The following is a 17105-nucleotide window of genomic DNA, read 5'->3' on the forward strand; positions in this document are numbered from 1 at the left end:
CCTAGTCATCTTGACCCTGTAACTCAGCCTTGGCCGTGGGACCGTATCAAATGGCTTCCTTTAATGTGGATCACTGATCTTGCTTTCACTTTAATTCCATTGTGCAATAATGTAATTGGCTTCTGCAGGGCATTCTTCAGCAGATGTCCTGATCCTTCCTTAATGAATCCTTGCAACTGATGGCCCATGGAAGGGCTACGGTTACTCACTGCAGTGCTGTCCTGCTCATACAATCACCCAGTATCAACACACTAGCCAATCTCAGGGCTAGATTCAAAGCCGATGCTCACAAGGTCCCTTCCAAGTCCACTTTGGTTCCTATTTGCCTATATACTTGGAGATGCTAATGGTTTTTAAAGAAGTAAGTGTGTGGGGTGATCAGATTGGGACCGTGGTGGAATGGGCAGGAGGGGACGCACCTTTCCAGACTGATCCAGACTGGCAGGGGTTGATGTGGGGTTGGGGGCTACATTGGAAGAAAAGCTTCCAATGATAGAAATGGAAGCTTTTCTTCCAGTGCAAATGCAGGCATGGCTAGTGGTGTAGTGGTCCATTTTGAAATGCAGGGCCTACAAAGGAGACTCCATACCTATGCTAGCTGCCTTGATGCATGAGGTTCACTAGGTGTGATGGCCCTGAGCTAGTCACTGCTTGAGCCTCTCCTCCCTAACAAAGGGTTCATGTGCCAGGTCAGACCTGTCGTTCAACCACCCCCATCCCCTGCAAGATGGCAACATGGGCAAATACCTCTCCAGCACATGATGCCACCACTCCTGCTGATAAAAGAAATCATGGGGCCTCACTCTGCAGCATTCCCACTTTACTACACCATTGTAAGTGTGGTCCCCCTGCTCTAGACTGTGCCCAAAACGGTTAAAATGCTTGTATTGATGTCGTAAGACACTACAGATGAACCCTCTTGGACATCTATTCTTTCACTACAGGGAGGACTCTGTAAAATCTGTGGTTTTGCTAGGCCACCATGTTCTGATTAGCAGCCAGAAGATGCAAATGCCAGGGAGTGCTTTCCGCTCCTGCTTTCAGGAGGCGATGCCCCTGCCTGCAGGCGAGACTGCTCAGTCTAATGCCCCTGACCTCGAAGTGCGTGGCACTCAGCAATTGATTGCAACTCAAGCACCCATAGAGGCAGCAGCATGTCCTCCTCAAAGGACAGAGATATCTTCAAAAGCTCTGTCAAGAGCAAGGATCGATTCGAAGCAAGAGAGCTTTGCTTTCCCCTGGAAGTGCAACAACCTGCTTTAGAGCCTGTGGCTGAACTTGAAAGAGAACAAGCTGCACCATCTCAGGGGACCTGACGTGACTGGGAGAGGGGAATAATGTGTGTGTGTGTGTGTGTGTGTTGGGGGCGGCAAAGTAAGAGGGTTTGCTAAGGGCAGCAGAACAGGCAGAGAGTGCTTCGTCTGTTGGAGAAAGCATACCCATTGTTTTCAAGTAGCTCTTGCATCTGACTAGTTGAAATTTCCTGGCTGTGCAACCCCCGCTATGCTAGTTTTGCACAATCTGTTCCAGGAAATGCAAGTCACTTACACAGTCTGTACCGATTCCTGTTCTCCTTTGCATTCCGGTTTCCTATTCTGTGGCCTGCTCTCATTTGCATCCCACCTCTAGCACTATGGTACCTATCTCAAAACAGATTATGATCTTACCATAATGTTCCTTAGCATTATGAATAGGTGAATGTTGCCATCGTGACCATGATCAAATTTATGTACAACTTAAATGCTAAAATAGGCATCTCAGCGGTCTACAAAATGTGAAAACCAACCACGCATAATTCAAATAGATCATAATTAAAACTGCACCATGGTTAAAATACACAATGAAACCATCACATTAAAACATTAAAACATCCATAATTGAAATGTGCAATAAAGCAACATTAAAGCAATCAATTATTCCTGTCCCCTAGACACTGTGGGCACTGCAAACTAATGATTTCAGACAGTGCATTTATTTTTTAGAACTAAAGGTGCCAGTACTCACCATGAAGTTGTTACAGTTACTGCCAGCCTTCTAACATTTGGTGGGGGGGGGGAGGTGCCGGCACTGCATACCCTTGAGTACCTCCAGGGGGGAAAAGCACTGATTTCACATCACTCAGATTGCCTTGGTTTCCTTTCAGGAATTGTAGAAAAGACTCTCCTCCTTCAAGAGGGGAGTGGTTGTGGGCGGGATTCAATCCCAGCCTCAAGCAGGGGGCGTTAGCCCCCTGCCGCCCACTTACCTGGCTGGCGCACTATGCCCACGGGCAGGCGGCCAACCAGGCGGCTGGAAGGGGGCGTGGACAGCAACTTGTTGCTGCGCCAGCCACGCAGCCTCACTTTTCGTTGACCCGTCGCGAGTCACCCACCCTCCACTCCCTTAGAGCTCAGGGTTTCAGTTTCTCTTTTGGCCTTGCTATGGACCTTAGGTTGGTCGCCCTGGTTGTCCGGGGGGCCTGGCAGGAGTTTTTCCATTTGGCATTAGGCTTTGTGTTTTTTTTGCCTACCTCGTAGCAACCGTCACAACTTTCGTGGTATTGGTGGGTAGGTTAGGCATTGGAATATGTTGCGGTGTGTGGAAGGGCTAGGTGTGGCCATCGCCTACGCCTTCAATTTTTGGGTATTCCGTTAAAGGAATACGGTGGTCGTGGATCCTGTCTGATGCCTGCGTGGTGGGGGGCCATGGCACGACCCTCGGTGACATCAGGGGAGAGCTTATAGTTGGATTAGCATCAACGGGCTCCACCTACTGGTGAATAAACCCCCTTTTTAGACTCACCCCTCTCCGAGGGGGTGGAGCCAAGTCACGTGATCCAATGCCTAAGCCAATACCTTTTCACTTGCTGTAATCAATAAAGTTATGGCCTTTTCTTGCCCATTAACCTTATATAACTTGTCCTCGTGTCTTCATTTCACTACGCGGGGATCGGGTCCTCGAACCACAATTGTAGTTTGATGAGGTGCTACGAATTATGCTAGAAAACACTTCTGCAAGTCCCCCGAAAGTGAATGGCTATGGAACCAGTTTCACTGTGTAGTGTAATTATGCTATTTTTCTTTGCTAGTAGAGGTAGTCATGGGTTTTGCATGGGGCACATTTCTTTGCAATGTGTAGGGGGAGATGGCAACAACCTTATTTTCAGGTAAGTCTGCATTATTAGATTTCATGGTGGAGCACAAATGACCTCAGGCAGTGCTTTTTTTCTAAAAAAATTTTTTGGGTACTCTCATTTTCCTACTCATATTGAAATACTGCCCCTCAAGGAGGCCAAACTTAGATTCACAAAATGTTTAGGGGGATGTGTACCCCTGCATTCCCCCAGAAAAAAAGCACTGACCTCAGATAATGATGCTTTGCTATTGAGTGGTAATAGCAAGATTGGATGACCCACTCCCATTAGCCATAATGTTTTTATTTAAAGAAAGACAAATTTGAACCTCCTCATATTTAAATGTAAGATCCCTCCCCCTACAATAAAATTCTAAGAACTTGCCTCCTCTTGAAGCTTAACCAGGCTGATTCTTGAAAGTTGCCTGCCTGCTTTCATGGGAGTTGAATGGTCTCAGACTACAGGTGGACTGAACTGATTGATCGATCCTACATACAAAATCATTTCTTCTGTGCAGAAATCCAGTATGTCAGGAAGAAGAAATCTCTCCTGCCCCACTGCCTGTTTTATAGATGTGGATTTTTTTTGTTTTGTTTTGGGGGAGCAAGGGGGAGCATTTGATTATGTAAGCTCCCACCTGTAGCCTGAAGTGATGCAGCCCAGATACAAGTTTACAACCTGAGTGAGAACTAGGCCTGGGGGCGAAATAAAACACTACACTATTCAGTTACACAGCATTAGTCCCTTGTGAATCCTGCATCAGAGCTGCAGGCCTGCGGTGCAGAGATTAGTAGGGAAACAGATGCTATAGCACGTTCCAAGGGGCTCTAAGGACAAGATGTCAGCTTCCAAGCAGGTGATGGTAATAAAAATAAGGAAAACGTAAGTTCCTGATTTGGTGATATAGATACAGATGTGAGCTTGTGGGGTCAGTCTGTATGATGCCTGAGTCTCTTCTAATTCCGAGGGTCCTGGATCCAGCAAGGGTTAAAATCCATCGGGAGATTCCATCATTGAACTAGCCAGGCAAGTTCTTTGGCGAGTTACTGGCCCTAAGTACAGAAGTTGCTCTGGTTGTGAGAACGACAATATCCAGTGTGTGTGTGAGAGAGAGCTGAACTAGAAGCAGGCAGGAGCCAGAGAGTGAGAGCCACGCTAGATTTCTGTTTGACTCCAACGCTGTGAATATGGGAGAAAAAAGCCCTTCTGGGGTGCTAATGCGCTGAGTCCTTCATGTAGGGCCAGTTTAAGACATTTTGCTGCCTGAGGTGGACAAGATAGCACCCTCCCTCAAAGCACATATAAAATTGGACTGGTAGTTGATTTTTACTCCATTGCTGGTGAAAGGAGTGTGTCTTCCACTGTACTTGAGGGCAGCAAGCTAGCATAGGAATGTATGCACCATGTGTAGACCCATGCCTGCCCTCTGACTGAAATGGGATGAAAATTTATGTGAGAAGGTCAATCATTTTTTTAAAACCATTTGTTTGTTTGTTTGTTTGTTTGTTTGTTTGATTATTCAACTTTTACATTAGATGCCTCAACTTGATTTGCGGTCATAACCTAAAGCCAGTGAGAATAGTTTTTGAACAGTAAAAAACCAACTCAAGACAGGATGTTTTTTTAAAAAAATACAGATAGGTCTGAGGCCATGTTGCTGTTTTTTTGACAGGTTCTGCCCTGTTGCTTTTGAACGCAACCTGACAAGCAGATATTGCCTTCAACAGTCAGCTGACAAGCTGAAATTAAGCAAATAAAGCTTTTCCTGTCACTTTTATCTCCATGCAGAGATGTGAAGGCCCACAGAGAAACTGTAAAGATTTGGGGCAAGTGGGAGAAAAATATATTTGTCTTTTAAATGTACTGTGAAGTGCTTGGAACATTTTCGGTGCTATGTATACGATGAATAGTGACAGTAGAACATGGGTAGGCAAACTAAGGCCCGGGGCCCGGATCCGGCCCAATCGCCTTCTAAATTCTGGTCTGGGAATCAGCGTGTTTTTACATGAGTAGAATGTGTCCTTTTATTTAAAATGCATCTCTGGGTTATTTGTGGGGCATAGGAATTCATTATTTTTTTAAAAATATAGTCTGCCCCCCCACAAGGTCTGAGGGGCAGTGGACCAGACCCCTGCTGAAAAAGTTTGCTGACTCCTGCAGTAGAAGAAGTTCTTCTGCACTATACATTTAAAACATTTAAAACACTGCTTTAAGCAGCCATGGTTCCCCCCGCCTCAATTCTGGGAACTGTAGTTTGTTATAGTTCTCAGAACTCTGGGAATTGTAGCTCTGTGAGGGGAATAGGGGTCTTCTAACAACCCTCGGCACTTTGTTTTTTGTTAGCTGTTTACTATTACAGTGGTACCTCAGGTTAAGAACTTAACTTGTTCTGGAGGTTCGTTCTTAACCTGAAGCAACACTTTAGCTAATGGGGCCTCCCGCTGCCGCCACGCTGCCACCGCACAATTTCTGTTCTCATCCTGAAGCAAAGTTCTTAACCCGAGGTACTATTTCTGGGTTAGTGGAGTCTGTAACCTGAAGCGTCTGTAACCTGAAGCATCTGTAACCCGAGGTACCACTGTATACACTTGGCAGAAAGGTGGGATACAAATCTTTCAATTCAGTAATATCATGGGCCCTGCTAATCGCCAGCATTCCCATTTTATGGCAGGTGAGAAGTTAATGATTGCAAACTGGAAATTGAACTGACACTTCCCAAGTCTAATATAGCTAATGTTATATTTTTCAGCATGCGTGGATGTTTGTTTACATTATATTCCATTCATGAAACAGTTACGTTTTCTTCTGAATTGGTTCTGTTCGGCTATAATAATCCCAGAGCAGCCATCTCCCAAATTTTTCCTAGCCACAGGGATAGATGTAAACAAACATTTTTGTATTATTAAAGGAGCAGAACAAAAATGGCAGCAACGTCCCTCCTGGGCTATGTCACTTCAGAAAGAATTCCCCAGTTTGCCCATGACAATACTTTGAGGGGCCTGATGTTCTGGGACTCTGCGTACATAAACTAATGAGAAGGGGGGCAAATAACACCAACTCATATGTCCCCTACAATTGTCTAGTTAAATAAGTGGCAAAATGTCTGTGACGGTATAAGCACATCATAGGATAAAAAGTAAATGCACATTGATGGCACTGTTGCTGGCTAAATCGCAAAAGTAAAAGAAAATATAATGAGCAATGATGAACCTTATTCATACATTTATGCATAAATAATGGCAGAGTATTAACAATGAGAAAAGATTTTTTCTCCATTATGCAAAAATAAATAAATAAATACATAATGCTGTTATTCAGAACTTAACCACTTCCCTTGATTATGAGGCTGGTTTACATGTACATGCATGTCACTTGATGAGGGCAATGTCAAACAATGAGTTGTGGGGGGTAAATGGGCCTTTGCTGATAGAGCACCACAGATTGATATGATGTGAGATTTCAATGCTTTTCAGTGGAATCATTTCTGACATGTACAATGCTGTGCCAATACATATCTTCTCAGATGAAACTTTCGCTGAGTTTAGGATTGCCATGCAAATCCATACAAAGTTGTTGACAACAATCCGCCCAGACGCCATTTTGACAGTCTGATTCCTGGACATATGCGGGGAAACCCAGACGTATGGCAGCCCTAGCTGAGTTCAGTAGAGCCTACTCCAGGTAAGTGGGTATTCACTTACTTCAGAGTAAGTGTCATTGGACTCAGTGGGACTTCTGACTAGAAATATATAGAACTGCATGGCTGGTTGGTTGTCATCAGGTATTCTAATATATAAAAACAATCAAGTGACAACCAGGCAGTCAGATCTATATGACTGTGAGATACGCATACGAGCTACTTCAGCTGAAAACTGCAAAGGTGATACGAAAGTGCTCTATGTGATGACTTATTTACAAATGCTAGCACTGATTTGATTCTTGCATTGGCCAATAAATGAAAACGCATGGAATCACAGAGGTAGGAGACTTAAACGCCATCTAGTCCAATCTTCTGTTCAATGCAATTCAAGATGCAACTTGACAGCCTCTGCATCCCTAACAGATGGTCATCCAGCCTGTGCTTGAGCAAATAAGAGTTTGCCCACTTTTCACCCCCTCCCCAAAACAAGCTGTTCCCCTGTTGAACACCTAACACCTCTTACTGGTAGGAAATTTCTCCCAATGCTGAGTGGGTGCAAACCAGCTTTAAACTGACTTTTTTTTTGCAAATAACACCCATGATTGCAACCTGCTGCTTGGACGAGTGAAACCAACCACCTGTCTCCTTGATCCTTGCCCATCCTGGCTTATAAAAGCTAGCTGGGAAGGGCTGGACGATGGGCTTCGTGGGGTGGTGAATGCTTCCCTCGGTGAGGGAGCCTTCCCAGACCCGCTGAAAGAGGCAGTTATTAAACCGCTTCTTAAAAAACTATCCTTAGATGCGGCCATGTTGGTCAACTATCGCCCAGTCTTAAATCTTCCATTCTTGAGCAAGATGATTGAGCGAGTGGTTGCTGAACAACTCCAGGCACGCCTGGAAGAAGCGGACCATTTGGATCCCTTCCTGTTGGTATTCAGGCCTCATCACAGGACTGAAACTGCCTTGGTCGCACTGGTTGATGATCTCTGGCGGGCTAGGGACAAAGCTGAGAGCTGTTTCCTAGTTCTGCTGGATCTCTCAGCGGCGTTTGATACCATCAACCATAACATCCTTCTGGACCGTCTTGAGGGGCTGGGAGCTGGGGGCACTGTTATACAGTGGTTCCGCTCCTTCCTCCTGGGCCGTGTTCAGAAAGTGGTGGTGGTGGGGATGAGTGTTCAGACCCCTGGGCTCTCACTTGTGGGGTGCCTCAGGGTTCTGTCCTCTCCCCCATGCTTTTCAACATCTACATGCAGCCGCTGGGAGAGATCATCAGGGGGTTTGGGCTGGGTGTTCATCAGTATGCGGATGATACCCAGCTCTACCTCTCTTTCATATCAGAACCAGTGAAGGCGGTGACGGTCCTGTGTGAGTGTCTGGAGGTGGTTGGAGGATGGATGGCGGCTAACAGATTGAGATTTAATCCTGACAAGACAGAAGTACTGTTTTTGGGGGACAGGAGGTGGGCAGGTGTGGGGGATTCCCTGGTCCTGAATGGGGTAACTGTGCCCCTGAAGGACCAGGCGTGCAGCCAGGGAGTCATTTTGGACTCACAGCTGTCCATGGAGGCACAGGTCAAATCTGTGTCCAGGACAGCTGTGTACCAGCTCCATCTGGTACGCAGGCTGAGACCCTATCTGCCTGCGGACTGCCTCGCCAGAGTGGTGCATGCTCTGGTTATCTCCCGCTTGGACTACTGCAATGTGCTCTACGTGGGGCTACCTTTGAAGGTGACCCGGAAACTACAACTAATCTAGAACGTGGCAGCCAGACTGGTGACTGGGAGCGGCCGCCGAGACCATATAACAGTGGTCTTGAAAGACCTACATTGGTTCCCAGCAGAGGGCCTTCTCGGTAGTGGCGCCCGCCCTGTGGAATGTCCTCCTATCAGATGTCAAAGAGAACAACAACTACCAGACTTTTAGAAGACATCTGAAGGCAGCCCTGTTTAGGGAAGCTTTTAATGTTTGATGTATCACAATATTTTAATATTCTTTTGGAAGCCGCCCAGAGTGGCTGGGGAAGCCCAGCCAGATGGGCGGGGTATAAATACCATAAATTATTATTATTATTATTATTATTATTATTATTATTATTATTATTAATGCTAAGCCCAACACCCATAAATTAGCTGTAGGAAGAGATCCATGTTTCACAAGGGCTTTAAGCATCATTGGTGCGACTTTGCATCTATGGCCTGTGCACACAGGTCAAAATGTCCCATATTCATTAGGAAGGGAGGCAGAGTGAGAATTTGCAAGGGTTGTGCATGGTTAACATGAAAGTTGTGGCTTTGGGCTGCAGCAATGCTCTATTTAAGCATGCTGGTTCCAACTCTAACGAGGAGGTTGGTGATTCAAGCCCACCCAGGGATGGCTGTGGACAGGATTCCTGCATTTCAGGGGGTTGGACTAGATGACCCTCGGGGTCCCTTGCGACTCTACAGTTTAATATTTCTATCGCTAGGAATTTTAGATGTTACTTAAGCAATTTCAAATAACAGCTGTTGTATTAAATATAAGACACCAAACTAATCCATGCAATGGATATATCTCCTGCTCCACCTTCACAGCAGAAAATTCCCCAATACATCATTCTGAAAACCACCCACAATGATGCTTGTTTAGTTCCACGCTCAAGTTTTGGACACTCAACCAAAATATAGTTCCATATTAGAGGTCCTTTCCTTGTAAAATTCTAGCTGCATTGCTTTTGTAATGCTGGCTTCAAACTTATATTTAGACTAGGCAAAATCCCAGGAAAAGGTTGGGATGTGTTCTTTCCCCTATATTCCTACCATTTTTTTAAAAAAAATGAAAATAAAATGGCAACTGCATTCTCTCTTTCTCTATTCAACATAAAGAGCCCAGCACTCCACAACTGCGAGGGAAGATGATAGTCACACCTCATGGCTTGCCATGATAATGGCATTTATAATAGCACTGAGGCAGCGCTTCAGTCAAGTGGTACTTCCATTCTCCTGTCTGTATTGCAGCAATACTCCTCCTCCACTTTAGGCAACAAAAGTTTGAGAAGCTCTTATTCAATCAAGACAGATCAAGCTGTAACTCATGTGGATTTGGGTGTGCATTTCCCACACCCAAGACTATAGGGTTCACTTCAGTAGTTGTAAGTGCCCACTGCCATGTGTATATGTGTCAGTGTTGTGCAGTTAGGTAATGGTCTTATGGGGGTAGGGGTGAGGGGTGGGCTGCTTAGATGGGAATGCATATTACGTTGCTCACTTCAAAATATTGTATGTTGGCTTTGCTATACTTGGGGCCTTCCTGCTTTTTTGCCCTGGACTTCTGCCTTGACAGAACTTTCTGCCTTATACAAGCCTGAAGATCCTGTTTTACTTCCAGCATTATAACTCCCTGAAAATGAGGCCCAGAAGCTTCTCAGTGCTGCTTTCCTTGAAGTATGTGATAGGAAGAAAGGGTTTAAGGTGCATGCAGGCCAGCCCAAGCATTAGGCATGCTGAATCAAGTGACTGGTATGTCAGTCTTGTCTACAGTGAGTGACTACTGCTCCTCATGGTTCAGACAGGGGACTCCTCAGGCTCTCCCAAGAAATGCCAAGCCTTGAACCTTCTGCGTATAAGGCAGGTGTTTCACATTTCACAGGCAGGCTGCTTACAGTCCTATCCACAGAACAGACCTGCTTAAGTAGGAAAGGATCACACACAAGTGTGACAGCGCAGCAGCAGCTCATCACAGTCATCAGCTTAGTCTGATGGTCCATGGAATATTACCTTTTCCCATGTCCTGTTTCTGTCTGTTATTTGCCCATAGAGAGTCTGTACATTCAAAAACTTCCATTTCATTGGATGCTGTGCTTCTTTAGCATATACTACTACTCACTACTAATAATACTACCACTACTAATAATGCTAATAATTTATTATTTATACCTTGCCCATCTCGCAGGGTTTCCTCAGCCACTCTGCGCAGCTCCCAATCGAATATTAAAAACACAATACAGCATTAAACATTAAAAACTTCCCTAAACAGGGCTGCCATATGGCAAAATCCCATTTCCAGCTGGGCCTTCTGTGTCTTTCCTGTCCATTCATGTATTTTGGGGGAGTTCTGCAATATGAATAATAGAATTTCCAAGGCCTTCCTTCTGACTTGAAGGGGAAAGTATAACATCCCCCCCCCATCTTCTGCATTGTCTTTTTGCAGCCAAGTCAGATTTTCCTTTTCGTTGTTGCGGTCTAGTTACACGTGAAAGCCGAAATGCTCATGGTCCTGATCCTGGCTTGTCTCACACCCTCTTAGCGCAAAATTTCAAAGCCAGAAACAGCTGCAACAGCTGCCAGGCTGGTTTCATTTTAATTCCCCTCCCCCACCCTTCCAGCCCTTCCAGAGCCACCCCCTCAATTTCGATCTTGCGGGCTCCCCAAGAGAGGTCTCTCTTGCACACCCAGCACTGCTATGTTCCCATCACCATGCCAACGAATCAGATCCCATTACACTGGGAAGGAAATGCTCCTCCTCTGCCCGGTGAACGGAGTAAAATGGGCAGAAAACGCACTCAAGGTTTGCCACTTGTTTGCGGCTGACAAATTAGTCTTGCATTAAGTTTTTAATGTGACAAGCTTGTTCACTCTTCTCTGAAGATTGCTCAAGCAGGCAGCAGTGCTGGGAGAGAGGCAGAGGCAAAGGGAACAGACAGAAGGTGCTTGGGAGGGGTGGGATAAAGGCAGCCTGTATCTCACCAGAGCAGATGGTGTGTGCGAATGTTTGGATGCATCCCCACTGCACAGGCACACGGACGCCCCTCTGTCGATGATGGCAAGGCAGCTGGGTTACTATTGCAAGTCAGAGAGTTTCAGATGGTTTGGGAGCCTGGGAGGAAGGGTAATGTGAGTGGTTGAAAAAGAAAGACGAGATGAGATGCTGGACATCCCCAAAGCTTTCTAGTGGCCACGTCAATAGAGACTTTGAAAGACCATTGTGAAAATTGCTACTTTCCCCTTCAAAGGAAGGGACAAAATGGCTATTTCCACAGAGGGGCATGAGCACATGTGAGACCAGTCTGTGAGTTTGCTTTGCTTTAGCTAGTGTGGTGTCATGGTTAACTGTCAGAGAGATGGACTAGGACCTGAGAGAACAGGGTTCAAATCTCTTCTCAGCCATGAAGGCAATCATCGCTCTCCTTCCCTCTCTCCTACCTCACTGGGTTGTTTTGAGGATGTTTGGGGGAATGGAGGGAGAAATTTGTGTGCTACCTTGATCTCTTTGGAGCAGGCATGTCCAAAATCCATTTCAGGGGCGCAATCCAGCCTGCTGGTCGGTTAAATCTGGCCCCTGTGGCAGTTTTTTTCCTGGGCTAAAATCCTAAAACCCTAAAAACTCCAACCCTAAAAAAAAGCTCAATAACTGTGGGGTAAAATTATAAAAGGTCAACCACAACTTTGGTCGGCCCCCACAGCCCTTCATTTCATCAAATCTGGCCCACTGACACCACTGCAGTTTGGAGGAAAGGTGAGCTTCAAGTGGAATGAATGAATGAATGAATGAATAACACTCTGGCAGTTCTGTGTGAATGGATGGGAGAGTAACAGTGTAATGGTTGTTTTACACACGTTAGCACATACTCTATTCCCTTGAGTTATTAGTAAAACTGTAATTCTTTATCATTCAGCTCTTCACAACTGGTGACTCCAAAGTCAAAAGAAACCCATCATCAATGTGTGATGGGTCATCCTGCAATGCCTCTCCTCCTTCTCTTGGTATATGGTGTATATCCCTTTAGATAGGGGAAGGTGGCTATCCTATCTCATCTCGGTCTCCTCTTTACCAGGCTAAACATACCCAACTCCCTCAACCGTTCTTCGTAAGGCTTGGTTCCCAGACCCTTTATCCTCTTGGTCACCCACCTCTGCACATGTTCCAACATGTCAATATCCTTGTTAAATTGGGGCACCCAAAACTGGACACAGTTTGCCAGGTGTGGTTGGAACAAGGCAGAATAGAGAGGTACTGTTACTTCCCTTAGTTGGGACACTATGCTTCTGTTTATGTGAAAAGTAAACTACATTTCCCAGGGACCTTTGAGGGAAGCCATGTTAAATGTGCTTTAAATGCATGGTTTGTACACAGCCCCTGTGTCAAGCTTGCAATAAAACACCAGTCTGAGGTTTGAGACAGCAACAGGCGAGGGAGGAATAAAGCAGAGAGCCCCCCCAGCAAAGAGAACAGAGACTTTTTACTCCACTGCCCAGCTTTAGCTTAAGTTCCCTGGGCTCCTTTTTGATTGCCTCACCTAATTTCTCCATTCAAGCAGAGGCACCTCTAGCAATAGGGGAAGCAAAGTCCCCCACTACCTGCCCTTTGGTTTGAGAAGTAGGGGCATATCCACACAGCGCAGCTGCACAAGTGAATTGGTTCCCAACACATTTTAGGATATTCTTTATGCCTAGGGAAATTTCTGCCAATGTTTCTGGGGGGTGGTGGAATGCTTGGGGGGGTTACTTCTCCTCTTTCATTTCATCCAAGCACAGTTCCATGGATCACAGTCCACATAGGATGGGGAGCTTCCTCCCACACTGGGTCCCTTGCCGGATTGAGACAGTTGCAAGGGCTACTGGTAAGACCTGCTATGCTGTATGTTGTCCCGTGTGACATTAACCAGTGTCAGTCACAGGAGTTACTGCATTACAAAGAAACCTACAGATGCAATGTTGAATGGGGAAGCTGAACAAAAGGCTTTCCTTTGTTAGAGGCTGCGAGAGTCTCAGGTTCTTTGTCTTTCAGACAAGACCACCTAAGACATCTGGTGCTCCAGGCAAACAAATCTAAATGGCAACCCCCTCCCTTGGCAGTAAAAAAAATGTTAACAATAAATTATAGACACTCCGATGAATGCCCTTCAATTGCTGCCGAAAGGCAACCACCTTCCTCTGCCTAATGGTAGGGCCAGCTCTGCTCCCAGGCAGTTTCCTCTCCATCTACTCACCTAATCTGGATATATTTTTGTCTGCCATACACCACCATCCATTTATCACCCGGTGCCAGTCATTCCAGGGAATCTCTTAATTTTGAGGTCTGTTTAGCACCCATGGGTGGAAGTGGCAGTCGGCTGGCACTGCTCAAAGCTGGGCAGAGCTAAAGTAGGCAGGTGTTGTGCAACTTTGAATCACAGAGTGCGGCAGCTTCCCTGCTATTTTCCAGCGTGGCACAGATTGTGTGAGAGGCTGGATTTCATCCTTTTATCTTCTTGTGCTTTGTAACCAGGAGTATGCCCTCCATTGACTGGCACCACCAGAAACTTAGATGTCTTTTCCTGTTTATACAGACACATCCAGAAGGATCTGAGCCCCTTTGGATCTTGTCCTGGATTTGGTACAGACATCCCTCCCACTTATGTGTGATTGCATTGATAAATAAATATCAATGCACAGCATTTATAAATAAATATGGTAAATAAAATTCATTTCCAACCCAGAAAGGGCAGGAGAGTGCTGGAGAGTCCTGTGGCTGGTGAGGAGACCCTCCCCGAAGCCTGAAGAGGATGTCAAAGAGGGTGCAGGAAGCCACAGTTGGGCTTTGTTTATGCTGCTCAGCCCCCCCTCCTCACAGCTTCAATTCCAGTTGTGGATATTTTGGGATATGATACTTTTGGTCTGGATTGGAAAGAGAGTGGCAGAGAAGGCGTTTAAAGGGTGTTTAATAATAATATTAATAATAGTAATAATAATTTTTTATTTATACCCTGCCCTACCCGGCCAGAGCCAGGCTCAGGGCGGCTAACACCAATAAAATTACAATAAAAACATAATGGGGGGGGGAACACACACACACAAAAACACCAATTTATTAAAATACGGGTTAAAATACAATTTAAAATGCAGCCTCATTTTAATGGTAGCCCATAGATCAAAACCATAAGGAGAGGGAAACATAAGGGTCAGACTGAGTCCAAACCAAAGGCCAGGCAGAACAGCTCGGTCTTGCAGGCCCTGCAGAAAGATGTCAAACCCCGCAGGGCCCTAGTCTCTTGTGACAGAGCATTCCACCTGTTACCATAAAGCACCAATGCAGCTACAAGCAAAGGCTCTAGCAGCTTCGTCAGCTGCTGGTGGCTGGAAAGCCAAACAGGATGCTTGTGACTGTTGCCATGGGAAGAAAGGGGCAGTCCATTCTGTACTGAGCACCGGATGTTAGCTCAGTGTGTGTGTCATATGACCCGTACTGGAAGTACATGGGTGGAGTTTGATTCTTACTGCTGTGGAGTGCAGACATGTTTCTCTGTACTGATGTAAGAGACAGAAATAAAGAATGTAAATAGATTTCTGTCTGCTTCTTTCCCCTCCCTGGGGGACACCAAAGGGGAGAGAGAAGGAACGGTGTGTTCTTCTCACCCATCTGGGAAGAATCGCGAGACCTCGCCTGCTTATCTGCTGGGAGTAGCAGCGGGGAGGTCGACAAGGAATATCTGCCGGTGCCTACGCTGTGGCACATTCCTCTGACCCAGGCAGAATTCCAACACCACCAAGTCAGGGCCAGTACTGAAAAGGCCCTGGCCCTAGTTGAGACCAGTCTAACCACCTTGTGACCTCCAAAATGTTGTCATTTGTGGACCTTAAAGTCCTCCGCGGGGCATACCAGGAGAGTCGGTCCCGTAGGTACGTGGGTCCTAGGCCGCATAAAGGGTGCTCCCAACTTTATGTGATTTCACTTGTGCGTGCGGGACCCCAGAACTTAATCCCTGCATAAGTGAGGAGTCGCCTCTAGCACGGGGGTGGGGAACCTCTGTCCTGGGGGCCCAAATGCAGCCCCTCCCAGGCCCCTCTGTGTGGCCCTTGACATTCTCCTCAATCCACACCAGGTCCCTAGCCACGCTCCCTCACCATACCTGTGTCACACCCTCCTGGGGTGCTTATGCCTGGCTGGAATGCGTCCTTAAACTCCGTGCTCAGGACAGCTCAGTTGGTAGAGCACGAGACTCTTAATCTCAGGTTTGTTGGTCTGAGCCCCATGTTGGGTGAAAGATTCCTGCATTGCCAAGTGTTGGTCTAGATGGCCCTCATGGTCCCTTCCAGATCTACAATTCTATGGTTCTGTGAAGATGACTTTGCTTGCCTGGGCAGAGGATAGAGGTGTGTGTGAAGAAACTGGACTACCATACAGAGGTAAACTGTACATCCGTTGCTCCACCCAACATAGCCCATGGAAGCTCAACCCGGGAATAAATGTGGCCCTCAGGCTGAAAATGCCCCCCACTTCAGCTCTAGTTGTTTCAGACGTGAGCAGCAGAGGAAGCTTCCTCCTTCTGCATGGGTTGAGGCCAGAGCTCTAGCTTCCAGAGCTTTAGCTTCCAGAGCTTTAGCTTCCAGAGCTTTAGCTTCTATCCATTGAGAATGGCTAGAAAGCAGTCCTATAGGGAAGGGATGTATTTATGGAATTTTATTTCAGAGATTGTTCTCGTTCTCTCTCTCTCTCTCTCTCTCTCTCTCTCTCTCTCTCTCTCTCTGTGTGTGTGTGTGTGTGTTGGGTATCTTATCCTTCAAACAAATTCCCAGGGCAGCTCAACTGAGCCAAGTCCTTATCAGTTTAAACTTGCTGAACTGATAAAAGTGCAGGAAGAAGATGCATGCCACACACCTCTCTCCTTCTTAAGATGCCAGCAGGCTAACTGGGGAGAATGTGATTTTTCAGATAGCCTGGGCCCCATCTACACTGCTGCCCCTTTTGCTTGTGATGCATCGCTTTGCTAGCATTTTTTTATGAATGCAGTTTCTGCTCCCGGGGCACATGTTGTGGAATATGATGCTGTTGCATCTCTCCGGCTACGCCTGCTGAAATTCCCTCTTCCACACCAAGCCCTCTGACTGTCCTCTTTGGGATTTGGCTCTTTGGGATGTGACACTGTGGTCTAAACCACTGAGCCTCTTGGGCTTGCTAATCAAAAGGTAGGTGGTTTGAAATCTGCGCGATGGGGTGAGCTCTCGTTGCTTGGTCCCAGCTTCTGCCAACCTAGCAGTTCGAAAGCATACCAGTGCAAGTAAATAAATAGTTACCGCTGCGGCAGGAAGGTAAATGGTGTTTCTATGCGCTCTGGCTTATGTCACGGTGTTCTGTTGTACCAGAAGTGGTTTAGTCATGCTGGTCACATGACCCAGAAAGTTGTCTGTGGACAAACGCCAGCTCCCTCGGCCTGAAAGTGAGATGAGCACTGCAACCCCATAGTTGCCTTTAACTGGACTTAACAGTCCAGAGGTCCTTTACCTTTACCTCTCTACTTGTAATATGAAGAACCAGAATCTAAAGAAGTCCTTTAGGGTGTGCCTGAAAACATGAGCACATTTAGAAGAATTTCCAACTTCCTGCCACATTTGAATAG

General features: G+C 46.2%; 1 protein-coding gene across 1 annotated transcript in view; it reads left to right on the top strand.

Annotated features, from left to right (window-relative positions):
• Nucleotides 1–6634: 6634 nt before the first annotated feature.
• CHST1 (carbohydrate sulfotransferase 1) overlaps nucleotides 6635–17105 on the top strand; it is a 58033-nt gene continuing 47562 nt past the window's right edge. Inside the window, exon 1 of the transcript XR_014163490.1 lies at nucleotides 6635–6793. The gene's annotated coding sequence lies outside the window, so the exon portion shown is untranslated. The remainder of the gene's footprint in view (nucleotides 6794–17105) is intronic.

The sequence above is a fragment of the Podarcis melisellensis genome, assembly GCF_964234715.1.
Source record: "Podarcis melisellensis genome assembly, chromosome: 1".
Taxonomy (NCBI): domain Eukaryota; kingdom Metazoa; phylum Chordata; class Lepidosauria; order Squamata; family Lacertidae; genus Podarcis; species Podarcis melisellensis.